The sequence below is a fragment of the Apodemus sylvaticus genome, chromosome 22, assembly GCF_947179515.1.
Source record: "Apodemus sylvaticus chromosome 22, mApoSyl1.1, whole genome shotgun sequence".
Taxonomy (NCBI): domain Eukaryota; kingdom Metazoa; phylum Chordata; class Mammalia; order Rodentia; family Muridae; genus Apodemus; species Apodemus sylvaticus.
The window spans coordinates 2,026,052-2,041,679 of NC_067493.1; the positions used below are offsets into that span (position 1 = coordinate 2,026,052).

Below are 15,628 nucleotides of genomic sequence, written 5' to 3' on the forward strand. Positions count from 1 at the left end.
TGCCTCCTGAGCACAGAGGGTGATTGTCTGGGATCCGTCACAGGTGTGCACGCCTCTAGGGCCCCTTGCAGCACTAGAGTCACCCCAGAACAAGAACCAATCTGATACAATCACAATATCAAAGCCAGAGGCCAGAGAACCAGCAAGCATGGCCCCTCACCACCAACACAAGACAAATGAAGGACAGAGAGGCCCAGAGAGGGTCAGTGCTATCCTGAAAGTCACACAGCATGGGGGCAGGACAGTCAGGACCCAGATACCTAATGCTGGGCTCAGGAACACAAACTACCCTCCTCACCAGCCCAGACCAGCACAGCTCAGCTAAGGAAACAAAGCTTCCCACTTCAAGAGCACCTAAGAGGCTGGGAAAGAAAGGGGGGAGTCAGCCCCCCTAAATGCAAAAATCCCTCTGACAAGTGGTGAAATTATTTCCATTGGGAAAAAAATTAATGAAAAAGCCTCCCTTACCAGACCCCAGGGGTATTTGGCTGTACGCTGATGTAATAGGGAGAAGAGAGGCCAAGGGGAAGGAGCCCCACCCACAGCCCCTAGCATGCCTTCTGCCAGAAGCACAACAGGGAAGCTGCAGCTGGAGTGTGTGGGGGGGGACAGGAGCCAAGCAGGAAGTCGGAGCTTTGGAAGGAGGCCTAACACAGCCAGGCTGGCGGACTGTGAGGGAAGCAGAAGCCTTTGAAACAGCGAGCACATGGTGGGGGGGGGGGCGCCACGGATCCTCTCGCGGGTAGCACTGGGGTGGACACAGACACCAACACAAAGCCTGCGGAGGGCAGCGGAGTGTGTCTATGACAAAGCCGGCTGCAGGCAGAGCCAAGAAGCAGAAAGAGGGGGTGTGACCCAGGCCATCAGGAGGTCGGGGCCTGACTTGGGATCTGGGGGCCTGCATCTACTGGTGATGAGGGAGGGGTAGAACTGCACAGGGAATTTCTTACTATCCCCGCCCCACAGACGGAGGACTTCTGATAAATTAGGTGTGCCTACACAAGGACCTAGGACCCCAGCCTGGAGCCTCAAAAATACCCAGCGTGCAGAGGGCACTGACATGAAGAGCCAAAGTCATGCCACCGTGCACCCCCACCCCCAGTGTGCACAGTGCTCCCAACACGGGGAGGCCACCCAGAAAGGGGTCCCAGATAGAGCAGCGGCCAAGGGTAGGCCTGGGCAGCAACACTACCTCAATAGGCCAGTTAGATCCGCAAGGCCCTGCACCAACACTGCCTCCCCGCCCCCAGATACCTGCACAGCGTCACAGTAGAAAGCCCTGGAAGCTGGGGGCCCCCTGGTCGCTGCGCAGAGCAACTAAGGTCCCATCCTTGCCTACAGTTTGGGGTACAGACTAGTAGGGTACTTAGAGGTAGTAGGCGGGGGTAGTGACAGTTTGTGTCCCCATTTCTGGCATCCTGGTGAGAATTTCTCTTTCACCCACTAACCCCGTCACGTGCAGAGCCGATCATGACAGGAAGAATAAAGAAAAGTCTCGGCCTTCAGATCAGTGGTCGCCCGTTCAGCATTTTATCAGGGAAATGTTGAACACACACGCCCTTGACCTCTCTGAACCTCCAGTGCCCCCCACGGGTCTCAGGAGGACAACCCAGTCCTTGACACAAGCCTGTGGGAAAGACACATAAGCCCCACGCCAGAAAAAACTGCAGCCCCAGAAACAACACTCAGAGCCCTAAAGGTGAACCTGAAATGAGGCGTGACTTTGCACCCTGTGGTCCTACCCCGCAGATATCTAAGGATAGGTGTGGCCATGACCTGCCCGGGGCTACAGGATGGAGGATGACACCCAAGGGCTGCTGGGAGTAGATAGGTGATGAAACTGGAAGACTCCGCCCACTTCCGCACTCCAGCTGAGCGGCCCAGGGGTTTGCTATTGCTATGTGTCCCTGTTGCTGAAAAGCGCGTCCTGGACCTTATACTGCTGCTGTTCCCAGGCTAGCCCCACCCCAGCCATGACCTCCCTCCATGACCAGCACCATCCACTGTCCACACAAGCTGCCAAGCTGAGGTCTGGTGTGGGGGATGGGGGAGGACGGGGAGTTTCAACTCCCTCAGAGCCCAGTTCTCTGCTTCTGGCTCCCACACAGCGCTGGAATGCACTCTAGAATTCACTCTACAGCAGGAACTCACTACAAAGGGTTTGGCCACAGGTAGGGTGCTCAAAAGCCACCTGCAAGTCTGGGACAGCGCCCCGAGACAGCCACTCCCCAAAAGCAGACCACTGTGCCTTCCTCTCACACATCCTGGCCCTGAACCATCCATGAACCCGTGACGTGTGCGATTTGAGACTGAGGCAGAGGGGCGCATGGCCAGGAGAGCCATTCCCTCATTCTATGCTCCATCTTTTCAACTGCATTTCTAGGAAATAGGCCAAATTTTGGGTGGAAAGGTTTTTGGTTCAGTTGTTGTCTTAACTCCCCACTGTGTGTCCTTTTTGTCAGTAGGGTGTGGCCTCTTCAGGGTCCATATCTCATTACCATGCATTTATGCTAAGATTACCTCCATAGACTCCTTGGTGCCCCCAATTTAACATCTCTGGCACGACCTAAAGATACCCCTCCCTTTTACTCCCACCCGCTGCAGATTTCAATACATTTTCCTGGCTTCTGGTCCTCTCTTTTCTCACGCCACACCCGTTCCTGTTCTCTCTTCCTTCCCTTTTTTTCCAGACAGGGTTTCTCTGTGTAGCCCTGGCTGTCTTGGAACTCACTCTGTAGACCAGGCTGGCCTCGAAATTCAGCAATCTGCCTGTCTCTACTTCCCAAGTGCTGGGATTAAAGGTGTGCACCACCACCACCCAGCTTCCCCTTGCCTTTATAATCTGCTCTCTTATGCAGTTCTCACTATGCTATCTACTTCTTATGACTGTTTTATTTCCCCCTTATGAGATTTATCCATGCTTATATGGTTCTTCCTTCTTGTTTAGCTTCTTTTGGATAATGGAGAGTAGTGTTGATATCCTGTACTTTATGTTTAATAATTCACTTGTAAGTGAGTACATACATGCTTTTCCATTTGTGTCTGGATTATCTCAGTCAAGATGATAGTCTAGTTGTATGCATATATGAGATGCCTTTAACAGCTCTACAATATTAACTGCAGGTGGATCTTACACATAAGTGTTAAATGCTGAGTGCTGAACTTGTATGAGAATCAAGAGAAAGTAGAGCTGTCCATGTTTGTAATCCTGCCCATGACATTTCTACAAGCTAGTCCCGGGTCTACAAGTTTTGAACAGATTCAGCCTTTGTAGTACAGTTATTCAGAGGTCACCAACTGTTGTACCAAATGAGGAGCACCACAAGGGACCTCACAGGTGGCCACATCTGGCTACATGCGACTGATGCTTCCCATCCACCAGGGAGGACCTACTGCCCAGCTCCACTGCTCCTCCACATTCTCCTCAATATGGGTAGAGACCTTGTGCTCAAAATGTTTCAAAAACAGTACTTACTTGAAGTCACCCACAGCACCCAAGAGCAGCACTCAAGTCAGGGCACGGAGAACTGTTCAAGCCTGTTGAGCAAAAACAAACTTCAACAAGGCACCAGGGAAAATGCTCCTCTTAGTCTGACTAGCATGTTTGCCTGGTGTCCTTGATTGGCCAGTGAGCCTTACCCCTCCTCAAGGTTAGAGTATGGTTCCAGTCCTGGACCAGACCTTTCATTTATCTCAGGTCAGGTTTGCACTCCCATAGCATTCTTGCCGGTCCTCCAAGAACCTCATCCATCTGTACTCCCACCCAGCACTGGAGGACGACACACTATTGCAACTGTGGCTGGTCAGCTGTTTTCTCCTCCCCTTTGTGAGCAGTGATCCTGCACTCATCATGACCTGACTTCCTAGCTTGCTTGAGAATTTCTCACAGCACTTCCTCTTCTTCTTACTGAAATCAAGGAGGATAACCTGTAACTTGACTTGCATGAGGGATATAAAGCTGACCCATCAGTGGAAGGATTCCCAGGCTTTAAACATTAAAGAGGGATTTTAGGAAACAAATGTTTTGCTTTGTAGCCTCTTAAAATTCCCTTCCACCAGATAATAGGTATGAAACAACCCTGTGAGAAAACCAGGAAACAGATGACAAACACTGTGGAGCACTATTATTATTCAGCAAATCTTTCTCAAGGGCAAGGTGGGGAAAAAACTAACAGTTTTGTTTGCAGAGGTTCTCTAGATCAACATATCTCATAGAGAGAGTGAATTTTTTGTGTATGTAGAAAGAAGGTTTAGTATAATGTCCCAGAGACAGTTGTCCTCTTTTTCAAATAATGCTTGTCTGCCAAGGGAAACTTCAAAAGCAAGAACTTATCTTCGGGGGGGGGGGGGAAGGAGCAGCAATTTCCCTGAGCCCAGCATGAAGCCAGTATACAAAACACTTGTTTCCTAAAGTCATCCATTAAAGTTAATAGCCTGGGAACCCATCCCCTTGTAGTTCAGATTGACTCCCCCACTGCACCTGAGGAATGGGCTATGCAAGCAATTCACCTTGATTACAGGAAGAGGTAGGCAAGTGCTGTGAGGGAAGCTCAGGCAAGGTTTGAATTTAGGTCCTGGTAAGTGCAGGGTCATTGCTTACAAGGAGAGGAGCAGGCAGCTGAGTAGTTCCAGGTACCTCTCTGCAAGTTCACTGTGGCTGCGCAGACCAGAATAGTTCACTATTTCCTGCTCTGAAATCTGCTGTTCCATGCTGCGCTGTGAGGGGACCTCAGGGAAGCTCTGAATTTGAGACATGGTAAGCACAGGATATCTGCCCACAAAGGGGAGGACAGGTGTTTGAGCAGTGAGTGCTGGGGTGGAGGGTCCTATCAGGAGTTAGATGGGAAACATCAGCTAGATGTGACTATGTGTGAGGTTTCTAGTGGTGTTTCTTACTTGCTAAATCAGGCACTGACCTCTGAATATCTTCCCTATCATGGCTGAATCTTTCTAAATCATTTGGACCACTGAGTTGATTTTAGAAATATCATGGCTGCTTTTTTTTTTTTTTTAATTCTGCAGCATGTTTCCAAAACATTTTTTTTTTGTTTTACACTATTTATTGAGAGGGCTGATATGAATCTAATAGCTTTATATTACATGTGACTGGTTTCTGTTTTCTTTATTATTTTCTTCTTTTTTTGCACTATTCCTATTTCTTTACATGTACAGTGTTTTGAATATTGTGTGGCGAGGGGACTTTTTTTTTTTTTTTTATTCCAATCTATTTCGTATTTTGGATGCTTCTTATACCTTAATAGGAATCATAGTTTTAGTTTAGAAATTATTCATTTAGGATTTCATTAAAAGTACTTCCTTGTCTTTGAGATAATATTCATCTTCTATTACAGTCATTTGTAGTATTTGCTTTTGATATGTTGCAGTGTTCCTGTTTACTTAGTGTCAGGACACTTTTAGACTACAAATATTTTTTTATCAATATGTCCGTTTATCCATTTAATCCTCCTTTCCTGTTTGGTATGTGAACCTTACATCTATAGTAGTCAACGTTCAGGCAATTTCAATGGCCTGCTCTCAGGGACTTAGCTCCTGCTTAAATCATTACCTGCCTCCATCAACTGCTGCTGTTGTCAGGTGTGCTTTAGATACATGGAGCACTAGCTTCAACTGCTCTCCATATTTCTTCCCTGTTTCTGTTCTCTACACATGCCCCTTCTATAGTCTTTCTCTACTCTCATCATGTTCTCTCTGCCCCCATATAGGTATTCCAATTTGGAGGTTCTCACTCCTGTCCTTTCCACAAAACAACCTCTTTTGTATCAGATCTCTTGCATGTTTTAATTTTTGAGGACATGCTGTGACAGGACACTTTGAATTTCTTGGTGACATATTTCCCTGCTGATCTTCATTATATTCCTATTCTGGTGTGTACACATCTGGGTTTGTGGTGATAATAGGTCTAGATTCTGGGCTCTGGGTTTGTCTTGTTTGGGTGGTAATTTTATTCCTGAATTACTGTTTGCTGTCTGTATTTTCAGAGAATGTTGGCTGTGTTTTGCCTCTTTTATTGACCTGTTTGGCGGGTATGTTCAAGAGGGAATGCTTGAAAATGTTGAAAGCTAGGAGAAGTGGCAGGCAGTCAGATATGATATTAGCAGTCCACCCAGAGCAATAGTCAGGAGAAAGGGTAAGATATCTCTGGTGTTTGAACAGTGTTAGGGACAGCTGTGTAAATTGCATGTGGGATAACAAATAGTGTGGTAGACTCATGGAATGCCTACTTTATCTCCTGGCAGGAATGGCATGTGGTTGAAAAGGGAGTACATATTCCTTTCTACTAGAAAAGGAAGGAGTATTCTGTATCATTGTATGTCAGAAAGATATTACTTACTTTGAGATTTTAAAAGATTTGAAGTTCAAGATATTTCCTTGAGTGTCAGAAGACACTTAAGACATTTGAACCATGTAGGAGCTCCAGCAGACTATTAGGATCACTGTAGATTGAGTACATTTTCATCACAGGATAAACATGAGCCTATAGCATCCAGGGTCAGAATGGAGTTGATTTGGTCCCCTGGGTGGGGCTTGAAGCTTCTGCTGGGTTAAGTGCATCCTCTCCCACTGATTTCAGACATTGAAGTACAGTTAAAAGAACAGATACCAAAGATAGGCAGCAGCTTTAGGCACAGCGCCTCTTCCAGTTGTTGGAGGACCCTCATGAAGACTAACTTGAACTTCTGCTACTTATGTGCCAGGGGCCTTAGTCCAGCCTGTGTCTGCTATTTGGTTGGTGGCTCAGTCTCTCAGTGTCCCCAAGGTTATAGGTTAGTTGAGTCTGCTAGACTACTCCATGTAGGGGCTCCAGCAGACTATTAGGATCACTGTAGATTGAGTGCATTTTCATCACAGGATAAACGTGAGCCTATAGCATCCAGGGTCAGAATGGAGTTGATTTGGTCCCCTGGATGGGGCTTGAAGATTCTGCTGGGTTAAGTGCATCCTCTCCCACTGATTCCAGACATTGAAGTACAGTTAAAAGAACAGATACCAAAGATAGGCAGCAGCTTTAGGCACAGCGCCTCTTCCAGTTGTTGGAGGACCCTCATGAAGACTAACCTGAACTTCTGCTACTTATGTGCCAGGGGCCTTAGTCCAGCCTGTGTCTGCTATTTGGTTGGTGGCTCAGTCTCTCAGTGTCCACAAGGTTATAGGTTAGTTGAGTCTGCTAGACTACCTGTGGAGTTCCTACCATCTTCAGGGCCTTCAATCCTTCCCCAACTCTTCCTTAAGCATCTGCAAGGTCCATCCCATATTTTACTGTGGTTCTCTGCATCCATTTCAGTCAGCTGCTGGGTGAAACCTCTCATTGATCACTTATAAAAGTCTCCTGCCTGGGAGCATAACATTATATACAAAATAATGTCATGGATTGGAGATTGCCCATAAGGTGTGTCTCCAGTTGGGCGAATTTTCATTGGGCATTCCTTCATTCTGTGCTACACGCGTGGCCCTGTTTTTCTTTTAGATGGGACAAATTTTATTTTGTGTGTCTACTGTGCTATAGTTGAAACTGATCCTTCAGGTTTATTCTCATGCACCCATACAGTCAATATTTGGACTCTGTCCCTAAATCACATAAGCTGCTTTAGCTCCATTAACATTTAATGCTAAGCTATTTTGCAAGCCTGGTGGTTTAATTATTTTTTTTAATTTTTTTCCTTTGTTTATGTTTTTCAAGACAAAAATCTCTATGTGAAATCCGTCCTGTCCTGATAGAAGATATAGGAACCACATAAGCCACCTGACATGGTTTTGCACAATGAGGATATGCTTTTGTGCAACTTTTAATCCTCATGCTTCACTTTGAAATTTGGCCAAATAGATAGGTTATATTCTATTTCTCAAGTTGATATGTGTTCATTACATCAATACTACCTGAGGATTCAGAGTCCTTGTATTCCAGGTGTATGATGTACTTCCTCACACTTGTGATTGTTCTGAAATGTTTGAATAAATAATATTTTGCCTATGTATAGGAATATGAATATCATATGTCTCTTCTTTACACTTGTCATAAGATGGCCTCAGAATTCTTGATCTTGAAATAATTAGTAGTTGCTAGTCCCCATGTGTATCTGAGAAATTGACAAACACAATGTGGAAGACCAGCTCGAGCTTTCCACTGCTGAGCTTTTTCTCCTGCCTTACATTGCTTATTTATGATCAAAATTTATATTATTATATTTTCATCTGTTCATTTGTAATGTTTAAGCATGCATTCCCTTCTAGTAAAATTTTATTAATGTTAGAGTTTAATCTGTTGCACTTCATGCTTGTACAAGATGGGTACAGATCTGAAGTGAATGTATAGTTCTTGGTAGGGACTTTTAGTAAAGAACTGTGAGTTCTCTATCATTTTTGTTTCCTTGGTTGATTTTTGTAGAGATTGAGGGTCTTAATATATAACTTTTGGTCTTATAGAACGTATTACATAGGCCATTCCTGCATCCAGCTCTATGACATATACCTGCCTGTACCTCTATGACTAAGGACATGTGCAAACACACCCAGTTTACCCATCAGACTTGTAGTTAGTAATTGTTCATACAATTTTTCAGATATCTGATCAGTATTGTGGATGTTTCCTGTGCATTTCCCTCTCAATTGGCATTTCCCTGTCAGGGCTGTATGTTATTCAAATTGTTCAAAAGCAAGACACATGAATTTAATAATTCAAGCCCCTTCTAAAATGATACAGTCATTGTAAATTCTGAGTCAGAATATAAGTGGAGCAAATGCCAAAATTAAATGAATATGTTTTTGAGGAAACATGTGTTTCCTTTACATTGATGTTAGTATCATGCTTTGTGTTGTACACATGTATGGGATATTTAGGATGCAGTGACTTTTGATGATGTGCATGTGAACTTCACTGAGGAAGAGTGGAATTTGCTGGATCCTTCCCAGAAGAATCTCTACAAAGATGTGATGTTGGAAACCTACCTGAACCTCAATGCTATAGGTAAGACTGTTATTTTTTCTAAAGGAAACAAATGTTTATTGGTTATTGATGATCTCTCATTTTAATTGTGAGTAGTGAAGATTGAGCTGAATAATTCAGTTTCACTAAATTTTCACTGTAACTTTCATGGTTCAGTGAAAACTCACAATACCTTGATTATTTCCTAATTTCCAATAGTATATCATTCATTTCTGGTACTGTATTTTAGGCTATAATTGGGAAGACCAACATCTTGAAGAACATTTTCAAAGTATTAGAAGACATGAAAGGTAATGTTCATGTGCAAGCTGATACCAATTTGTCTCTGAGGAAATTTTAATATCTTATGGAATCTCCAGCAAAAAAAAGAGTGTAAAAATAACAGTCCTTTAACTGTAGTTATGATTATAATAATCTTACAAAACCATGTACCTCAAGGTCCGATACCTGATTTGGGTATCCATTTGATAAGTAGCTTCTTTAGAGCTATTCTGTGGACCTACCAATCTGTAGCGTCTCATAGTATTTAGAAACTGCACTTTGAATAGTGATAAATTTATATCCAATAAATTTTAATAAGAAAATAATCCACAGAAAATTTGGTGATACTAATATTCTTGTAGTAATATGGTAAAGTTTGGTGAGAGGGCATTTTATGAGAATCAAGAATATTGTTGTGGAGAAACATTAGTCCATCTTGCACATGTTATGAGAAACAAAAATTCAAACAGTGTGAATGGAATGCAAAAACCTTTCATTTATCATTCTTTTATTAGGTATCTCATGTGTCACAATGGATAATAATCATGTGAGCATAGGGATATGTAAAGAAGAAACATAAAATTTTGCTTCTAAAACAAGAAGATATGTAGTATTCTGCCTTTGAAAGAAATTAGGAATAGGAAAGACATTTGCAATTAGTTGGTTTTTTAGCTTTACAGGGAATATCCCAAAATTCATAGTGTAAAAAATCTTTATGGGCACTAGGAATTTGGAAATTCTTCTGTGTGTCCTGGTTCCCAGTCACATGTGTTGTAATTCACACTAGAGGAAAAATGTGAATAGAATCAGTGTTATACAGATCAGAGTTTTTCTAACTTTATTCAGATAGCTAAAATACATCATATAAAAAGAGGGTATTATAAATATGAGCCATGTAATAACCATCACAGGTGTCTTGAACAACTCATAATGAGAGAGAAAAATATGAACATATAAAGAGCTAAAACCTTAAGATCTGATGCTTCTTTACCATTAGAGAAATTGTAAACATAATTCATATTGATTACATGATTGATCAGAGTAATGAATGTGGCAATGATTTCACATGTGCTAATTATCATTGCAGGCATGTAAGAAGTCATAGTGGAGAGAAACCCTATGAGTGTAATATACGTGGTAAAGCCTTTACAAGATGCAGTAATCTCCAATATCATAAAACAACACATACTGGAGAGAAATCTTATGAATGTAATCAATGTGGTAAAGCCTTTACAAGACCCAGTAAACTCCAAAGACATAAAATGACACATACAGGAGAGAAACCTTATGAATGCGATCAATGTGGTAAAGCCTTTGCACAGTGCAGTAATTTTCAATATCATAAAAGAACACATACTGGAGAGAAACCATATGTATGCAATCAATGTGGGAAAGCCTTTGCACATCACAGTCATCTCCAATATCATAAAAGAACACATACTGGAGAGAAACCATATGAATGTAATCAATGTGGTAAAGCCTTTGCACAGCGCAGTGATCTCCAAATACATAAAAGAACACATACTGGAGAGAAACCTTATAAATGTAATCAATGTGGTAAAGCCTTTGCACAGCGCAATCATCTCCAAAGACATAAAAGAATACATACTGGAGAGAAACCTTATGAATGTAATCAATGTGGTAAAGCCTTTGCACAGCACAGTAATCTCCAAATACATAAAAGAACACATACTGGAGAGAAACCTTATAAATGTAATCAATGTGGTAAAGCCTTTGCACAGCGCAATCATCTCCAAAGACATAAAAGAACACATACAGGAGAGAAACCTTATGAATGTAATCAATGTGGTAAAGCCTTTGCACAGCGCAGTCATCTCCAATATCATGAAAGAACACATCCTGGAGAGAAACCCTATGAATGTAATCAATATGGTAAAGCCTTTGCAAGACCCAGTTATCTCCAGTATCATAAAAGAACACACACCGGACAGAAAACTTATTAATGTAATCAATGTGGTAAATTGTTTGCACCAGGGATAAGTTCCCAATATCTGTGTGCTGGAGAGAAAATTAATGAATATTATCATGAATTAAGTGGGAGTTAGGAGGGTATCATAAAGTAGGATATGATAGACATGGGTACTTGGGATTATTATTTTTTTTTTATGCTTTTGCAAAGAAGTTTGCTGCCCTCGTCTGAAGAGTTTCCTTGAGGTTAAGGTAAAGATGTTTACATTAATTGTATTGACAAAGTAAGTCACGGAAATCACCGCATAGAATTTGGCATGAAAATGTTTAACAAACATAGAAACTAAGAAAGGAACAATAAAAAAATAAAGGTTCAAAATACAAGGCATCATCAGGAAGTTGAATGAAGTTTAATCATCTGATCAAGGATATTCAATGGCAATAAAGGAATAGTTACTTTAGGACAAGATTACATTCAGCTAAACATATGGATTTGCAGTTGTATGAAAGTGAATTGTATCATGTTAGAAATTATTATTACCTGGATACTGTTTTGATGTAGACACATGAAGATACAATTATGTGTCAAATTGCCAAGAGATAGATTAGGATTCTGGGTTCTGAGTTTAAAATATAAACAGAAAATCTTAGGTCCAGGCATGGTGTTACATGCTTTTTAACCCACCATTCACGAGACAGAGTCATGCAGATCTTTGAGATCAAGGTAGATCTCTAAGCAAGTTCCAGGAAAGCCAAGATTAGGCAGTGATGTATTTGAAATATTGAAAGCTGCTGATAATGGAATAGAAGGAGCCATGTTCCAGCCCCAGTAAGCACCAGAACTCCGAGAATTTTATCATGAAGTGGTGTTGAATATTGTCAGAGGATTTTACATTACCTCATGAGATGATCAATTCTTGGTTTTTCTTACACTTTAATCCCATTTTGTTGAGCCATTACTGTTTCTAGAATGAAGCCTTCCTCATTGTTAACGGTGGACAATCTTTTGATGTGTTTTATATTTTATTTTATTTGTTTTATCTTTTAAGTATTTTTTGAATCTGTGGTTTTAGGTATAATTGGTCTGTAATTCTCTTTTTATCACTCAGTCTTTCCTGACTGGATATATGAGTAATCAGGGGTTCAGAAAATAAATTGACTAATATTTTTTTGTTTCTATATTGTTGAATACACTGAATTCTTGTTAAATCCTCTTTGAAAGTCTGGTAGGACTCTACCCTAAAACTCATAGATGTGGGCTCATATCGGGGACATATTTTTAATGAATTCTGTTTTCATTCATGTTTATGTCAGTTTAAGTTCTTTTTCTCTAGTTTAATTTTGGGATGTGAATCTATTGATGAAGTTTGCCATTTCTTTTAGAATTTCCAAGTTGGTGGAATGCACCCTTTTTTAAACTATGTCTTTACAACTCTCTGGATTTCATTACCTGTTATTTAATCCCCCGTTTCATTTTAGATTTCATTAACTTGTATATTCTTTATCTTTTAATAGATGCTTGTTTATCTTGTCTAATAAAAGGATCAAAAGACCAACTCCATGTCTCATTAATTATTTGAATTGTTTCTATTTTATTGATTTCAGGCTCCAACTTGAAAATTTCTTGATGTCTCCTCCTTGTTTTCTTTGCTCCCTCTCTTCTTTCTGTTGTAGCCTTTAAAACATGCTGTTAAATTGCCAGCGTGGAGTTCTCCAATTTTTTTCATGTAGGCATTTTGTGCTGTGAACTTTCTTTTAGCTCCACTTTCATTTTCTTTGTGTTCCATGAGATTGTGCATGCTGCATATTCATTTCCAATGAACTCTAGAAAGTCTCTGATTTCTTCCTTTTTTCTGTGTAGACCCATTTTCTCTCAAACATTAGTTTGTAGTCAGTTAGCTGTCCTTCCTCATCACTTACAACACTGAGACATCAACAGGTTTTTGGCCCAGATAATATAATTTGTCTCATCAGAGAGTGTGGGGACTCCTGGGTCTGGTGCAATCAAGGACATGAGGAACCCAATTTCTAGGGGCCACCCAGTGGGCTTTCTTGTTTCTCTCTAGGGTGCAATTTAGTCCTTCCCCATCAGATCGGTCCTTTACTTACAAATGGCCCCATGGTTATGAGAGGTAACAATAGCACACCAGCCATGTGTGTCTTGTCTTTTCTCAGCTCTAATGACATTTCAGAGCTGCCAGTTCAACTTCCTGGGCTGACATTCCTACCAGGTGTGGTCCTCCACATGTGATCTCGGTATTTGACACCACCACTGCCCCAGCGTTCCCCTGTCCATCCTGAATGAGGCAGTTGCCATTGGTGAACCCCGTTACCCCTACATCTATTTGAGCAGTCATACAGAGGCCTATCCGGGGAGGTCAGGGTCCAGCAGCAGGGCAGCTGAATAGATACTCTGGGGAGATTCAAGAAGGGTGGCTGGTAATGAGTCCTTCTGGTATCATTTTTACCCAGAAGCCATTGTGACTGAGGTGTAAATAGAGTGGTGGTTAGCTTGTGCCATTGGTTACGTATTGGCCATTGGCTAACGCCAGGACCCCTGGTCTGAGTATGCAGTCCACAGGTCTACAAAGGTCACCTGAAGTTGGCAGAGTAAGACTTTTTTCTTTGCAGAGGCTTAAATAGCCAAAAATTTAAGGCATCTAAGAGGTCCTCCATTTTTGTTTTCTTCTGTAGCCACTGGAAAGTCATTTATAAACTGATGAAGAGACTATATGTAGGTTTTAGTACAATATAATGTTGAACTGTATCAACAAAAGCTGGTGGGTTTCCATTTTACTTTTAGCGTAACCCTGGTCTTGTGGTAGTTGCACTTTTGATTCTCAGGGCCCCCTTATCTCCTTTATTGAGGCTGCCCTTTTTAGGAATCAGTTATGATCTTCTCATTTGGCCTTGGCTGCCACCAGGATCTTTCCCAGGTCTCCAGTCTGTTCCTTCTGTCCTCTCATCTGCGTCTCCTCTGCAGTCTGTCCTCCATTAAATACTCTCTTTGCCACTGTCCTTAAATCTCTTAGACAACTCTTTCCTAACTACTCCACACTCTGGGGCTTTGTCTTCATAGCTGGTGTTCCCTGACTGACAAAAGCTGAAGCCACTGCTGCCTTTCCTTCTGGTGATTTGGCATCCATGGGCATTTGTTTTCAGAAATTTCCCCATGACTTTGTCTAAAAAAGCTATAGGGATTCATTTTCTCTCTGCCTTATACACTCTGGCCAAATTTGTGAGCCATCTTTTGGCCACCATGAGACCTGCCAGCAGAGATAGACGGTGGACAAAAGGCCTCCTCTTACCTTCAGTGATGTTGCAATCCCAGTCTGGGTGAGTTAGGGAAAAGCAAACATATTGGTGGGACTCCCTGGGGAGCCGAGTAACCAGCTCCCTGGACTCTTCTGTGGTGAAGGGAACCTGGAAAATATGGTAGACGTAGACTGTCTCACATTAATATGTCCATTACATCAAAGTCACTTCATCAACATATCTCAACAAAGTTACTAGTCAAGGTTACCCCATAAACACACATTTTCAAAGTCCTCTTTTTCTGAAAAACACAAACATAGCACACAAAAACACAAATAAGACCTTCCTTCTCTAATATAGGCCATTGATGAGACAGGCAAAGTGTAAAGTGCCCATGGGCCAGCAAATCTACTTGAGGAGGCTAGTTTAAAGAGTAAAAGATCATATAGAATGATCTCTCAATCACTCTATCTTTCCTGAAAGGGGTTTTATTAGAATGACTTACAGGATGCAGTCTGCCTTATTACACAACAGCTGTATAGGAAGTGAAGTCCAAGAATGCAGAAGTTCTCAGTTCCTGAGGCTGGAAGTCTCTGCTGGTCTTCAGTAGAAGATGGAATCACAGACAAGGAAGCTCTAACGCGGTGAAGTAGTAAGACTTGCTATCTAGTAGAGAGCAAGCAGGCAATGTGAAAGCTTTCTTCCTCTGTGTTCTTATATTGGCCTCAGGATGAAGGTGTGGCCCAAATTAAAGGTGTGTGTTTCAGATTCAATCTCTGGATTAAAGCTGAGTGTCTTCTGCTGGTTGTGGTGACACATGCCTTTATTCCGAGCACTGTGGGAGTGAATCACGCAGGTAGAAATCTGTGAGTAGCCTGGTCTACAAATTGGGTTCTAGGACAACCAGTGGTCTTACAGAGAAACCCTGGTTCATGACAACAACAACAATCACAATAACAAAGTTCTGTGGCTTTCTTGCTCCAGATTAAAGTCCTCTGTCTTTCAAGCTCAAAAAGATATGCATTAAAGTCCAGTCTTCCAACTTCAAAGACACTGAATACTTTCTACATAGTAAACAAAAATCCCATGAAGGTGTGTCCTCAAGTATTGGATTTTTCGTTAATTGGAGATGTAATCAAGTTGACAACAAAGAATAGCGACCACAGACAGGGTTTCATGGAAAAATATAATATGAGCAGGGCCTTGCAGACCCAAGAATGA

At 41.9% G+C, this 15,628-nt stretch overlaps 1 pseudogene; it reads left to right on the forward strand.

The window, feature by feature from the left end:
- The first annotated feature begins 8,862 nt into the window (after positions 1 to 8,862).
- Positions 8,863 to 15,628, forward strand: part of LOC127672661 (zinc finger protein 431-like) — a 31,611-nt pseudogene continuing 24,845 nt past the window's right edge.